Here is a 4,927-nt window from a genome sequence, read left to right as displayed (position 1 = left end):
AAAGACGCTAGTGAATCTGCAACAGCGTTCGCCGTGAATCGAATGTGGTTTAAAGTGGTTTCGCCACATTTATTCTTATATATGTGAGTTTCATTGTTTTTTCCGTGCATACAAAAATAATGATAGTTGGATAAATCTTAAGATAATACCTTAATGCTAACAACAATCATAATAATAGTAATAATAATGATAACGATAGGGGTAATAACATCCGTGTGCTATTCATAATTATTATAACAAAAATAATAACAATAAGAATATATTTTTTAAGAATCAATTTGTGTTCATCCAGAGTAGATGAGGGTAGACTCAAGATAAACTATCAAGTATTACAGAAACTTGAACCTCCTTATTTTTTTCTGTGCGAACCTCGAATATATCTTGTTCTGAATCTTTTACATATTTCATTGAATGAATTCTGTCACGTATCTTATCAAAAGATATGTGATAAACATATACTTAATGCGTAATACATATGTGAATTTATCCATTAAGTAGTTGGATTGAAGTGTAGATTTTCATTGATTTCAAGGCTTGGCCTGCTGACCTTCTTGGCCGGCATAGGAACAGCACCAGCATCCGCAATAGCCATTATAAAAACCACAACATCCATACCTACAGCCACGAAACCCACTACCTACAATTCGACAAATGAACAGCACGTGCGTTTGTTATAACAGTTTTAAAATTTCTCACCATTTTTTTTATTCTAAGTTCATAGCAGTTGTCTCTCGTCATCGTCAATTTTTAACAATTTTAAAATTTCTCACCATTTCTTTTGTCGATATATTACCAAATATTTGTTTTATATCGTTTTCATATATGAAACTGATTATCCTTTCAATTTTTAAATAATTGATCACAAATAATTTATACTTTATACAATGAAAATCCATTTTATTACATAATTCGTTTTGTTAGACTTAATTTAATTGTAGTAATGAGAATCAAAACCAATAGATCATGTTAGTATAACCAGAAGACAGTACATAAGCAGAAGTTTTCATATCACCTTAACAAAGCAGTACTCTTCGAGTACTTATCAGATTAGAAAATCAGAAGCAGAACTTAACCTTTACTAGAATCAGAACTTATCGAACATATATCAAATGTTATCGTTACTTTACCGAGTATAAGTATTAAATGCATCATTAATGCTGAACAAAGTCATTTAATACGTTTTACCAATTTTGGTATGAAAAAAGACTGATTCTTCTGAAGCTTTCTGCAGGAACGTTTTTCGGTAATAAAGCTGATTCTATCAGAAGTCAAAGAAGCCGTTTTGTTTATAGACATTGGAATCAAGACTTATATAAATACACAAGATCAACGACGTTTATAGGTTACCCCACCTTAACTCAACAACGAACACATTCTCTATTATACAAACGTCGATTTGAGCACTCAGAACTACTTATCATCTTCAAGCTCAATATACAGAAAAGCAGCACACGCTTCATAGTAGATATCTAATCTTTTGAGATTATATTGTGCTGACTATTTCTTACTCTACAAGCTATTCACGTTACTATATCTTTGAGAAGAGTCTGTAAACTGGAAAAAAGTCTTTTCCATTACTCTGCTGTATTTGTTTTTACTGTGTTGTGTAACTAAGAGTTTCAATAGGCTAAGGGTAAGTCCTACTGAAGTGGGTGTGTACAAGTGTTGTACTGTAAAATCCGAAGTCTTTTAGTGATACCTTCTGGAAACAGATGAAGGGGAGACGTAGAAGATTTTATCTTCGAACTTCCAGAAACAACCACTGTTCTACTGCCTACTGTTCTATTGCATTTCACCGTACTCCATCGGATCGTTTTCGCACGTACTTTTGTGATCTGGTGGACTTATTTTTGAACAAGATAAGCTATAATCTCTAACATGATTCTAGCACCCTTTGCAAAATCACCCAACAAAGGAATGAGTTTATTCACCCTGCTTCTAAACTCTATATCGATCCTCAACAAGTGGTATCAGAGAAAATTTTTCTTGTTCTATTTTTACAACAGATATGGCACACTTTAGCAAGGTTCCCATGTTTTCAAAAGAAGACTTTGATGACTGAAAGATCCGGATGCAATCTCATCTTGCAGCTCAAGACGATGACATGTGGTTTGTCATGACAGATGGTCCTTTAAAGATTTTAAAACCTAACACTGCTATTGCTGTTACTGAGGGGGCACCTCAGATGGTTGAGAAGCACAGAAGTGAATGGACTGGCGAAGATAAAAAGAAAGCCAATCTTGACAATGTTGCGAAGGACATTCTCTATAAAACTCTCGACAAAAACACTTTCAGTAAGATCAAGATATGTTCCACTGCAAAAGAGATTTGGGAAAAGCTCATCCAAATCCAAATCTGTGAAGGAAACGAACAGACGAAGGAAAACAAGCTGTCTGTGGCTATGCAAAAATTTGAAAATATCAAGATGAAAGCCGGAGAAACTCTAAGCGAGTTTGATGAACGTTTCAGCAGCTTGGTGAACGAACTAGCATCTCTGGGAAAGGAACATGGCAACAGAGAAATAGCACTCAAAGTTATGAGAGCTCTTCCCAGAGAATGGGATGTAAAAACTATGGCTATGAGAGTATCTAAAGATCTGAACAAGTTAGAACTACACGAGTTGTTTGCAGACTTAAAAGCCTATGAATTTGAACTTGAAGTGAGAAGTGGAGAAGAGCCATCAACGAATCTACCTACCAAGGCTCTCACTGCCACCACTACTGCTGCAGTTACTCCAAGTGCACCACTTGCTACTGCCATTGAAAGCACACCTGAAAGGACTGCTGAACAGATCAGCAACGATGCAATGTCTTTATTTGTGAAGAAGTTTTCCAGATTTATGAAGAAGAATCATCGAGCTTACCAGGGTCCTAACCGAAGCTTTAAGAAAGACTCATCATCTGGTGATATGGCGTGTTTCAATTGTGGAAAAGTTGGGCATTTCGTTGCTGATTGCCCAAAGCCAAAGAAGGATGATCAGAAGAAAAAAGGAATACAGGAGGAATGACAAGAAATCCAGAAAAGATCGTAAAGCGATGATTGCAGAAGAAAGCAAATCTAAATGGGCGGATTCCAGTTCTGAGTCTTCTGACTCAGAAAGTCATTCCAGTAATAGCGATGCAGAAGAGATCAAATGTCTCATGGCAGACACTGAATCAACCTCGACATCTGGAGAGGTATTTGACTTTGACTCTAATGAATTTACACGAACTGATTTGGTTAAAGCACTGCATGACATGGTGGAAGAATACTTGAGACTTTCTCAGTCATTCGAGGAAGTTAAAACTGAAAATCACAACTTAAAAGATCAAATCAGTAAGTTTACTTGCTTGCAAGAAAACAGCTGCAATGATCTCAAAGTTGATATGAGTAAATTGAAAACTGATAATGAAAGAGTAAATGCAGATTACCAGAGGATGCTGTCTGAAAATCAGAAGCTATTATTACTGGTGAATGCATGGAATAAGTCTTCTGTTTCATTGGAGAAGATGCAGGAATTGGATAAACAATCTGGAGACAGAAGTGGTCTCGGTTTCAATAATAATGAAAGCTCTTCTGAAATGAGTACTAAGCCAGAACTGAATAAAGGCAAAGGGAAACTCATTCACTTTGTCAAATCCAGTGTGGTATATGAACCAGTAGTACCAACTGTTCGAGTTGAAAGGACTGTAGATCAGACGAACAGAAGGAAGCATTATGGGTTGGGATATGTTGAACCAAAGGGAAGAGTCCACCAGAGTTCTGGATCCAGTAGAGGATTCAACTCAAGAGGAAAACCCCCTATGAAGGTTAAAAACTACCAGTACCATAATTCTAGACATGTTCAGAAGAGATACAGGCCAAACAACAATAACAGAAGGGAAGAACACCATTCTAAGATGCATTCTATTAGAAATAACAGACCTTCTGCTGCACACACCTCTTTAGATACCCGAAGTGCAAGGTCACCTCGAATTGTACAAATGTGGGTCCTTAAAGGACTAATAAGGCTTGGACCCAAATAGATTGGGTACCAGATACTAAATTTTGTGCTTGCAGGAATAGGAGAAGAAAACCAAAATCAGCAGCTCCATATGGTATCTGGACAGTGGATGTTCCAGACATATGACTGGACAAAAAGACCTACTTTCAGAAGCAATAAGTTGTACTGGACCAAGAATAACCTTTGGGGACAACTCAAAAGGTAAAACCGTGGATAAGGGTAAGATTATCCATGGTAACATTACTATAAATGACGTACTCTTGGTTGAAAATCTTTGTTACAACTTGATTAACATTAGCCAACTGTGTGATAATGGTTACTCTGTAGCTTTTCAGAAGCACACATGCACAGTTAAAAATGCTGATGAGTATTAACTGGAAAAAGAGAAGGCAACACATACAAAGTTTCATGGAATAAAGATCATGTTAATATTCCTACATGTTTAGTTGCCTCTCATAATGATAAACATTGGCTATGGCACAAGAGATTAAATCACCTGAACTTCAAGTCTATCAATAATCTGAAGAAGCAGAACATAGTTGATGGTTTGCCTGATATTAACTTCATTAAGAATCATGTCTGTTCTGCATGTCAACTTGGTAAGCAGGTGAGATCTAGCTTCAAGAATAAAGGTAGTAAATCAACTTCAAGGTGTTTGGAATTATTACATATGGACTTGTTTGGTTCAATTCCTATCATGAGCTTAGGGGGAATGAAGTATACACTTGTTGTTGTTGATGACTTTTCTAGATTTATTTGGGTAATATTTCTTGTTGGAAAAGATCAAACCATTGGTCTCGTGACTAAGCTTCTGAAAAAAGATTCAAAATGAAAAATCAGTTTCCATCATAAAAATCAGAACTGATCGGGGCACTGAGTTTACTAACAAAGTTCTTGAGTTATATTTGGATGAACAGGGTATTCATCATGAATATTCAGCTGCCA

General features: G+C 36.2%; 1 long non-coding RNA gene across 1 annotated transcript in view; it reads right to left on the bottom strand.

The window, feature by feature from the left end:
- Positions 1 to 246: 246 nt before the first annotated feature.
- Positions 247 to 4,927, bottom strand: part of LOC140974124 (uncharacterized) — a 9,583-nt gene continuing 4,902 nt past the window's right edge. Inside the window, exon 2 of the long non-coding RNA XR_012174731.1 lies at positions 247 to 637. This is a non-coding gene — a long non-coding RNA (uncharacterized lncRNA). The remainder of the gene's footprint in view (positions 638 to 4,927) is intronic.

This window comes from Primulina huaijiensis, chromosome 3, assembly GCF_012295235.1.
Source record: "Primulina huaijiensis isolate GDHJ02 chromosome 3, ASM1229523v2, whole genome shotgun sequence".
Classification (NCBI taxonomy): Eukaryota; Viridiplantae; Streptophyta; class Magnoliopsida; order Lamiales; family Gesneriaceae; genus Primulina; species Primulina huaijiensis.
This window is presented reverse-complemented; position numbering and strand designations above follow the sequence as displayed.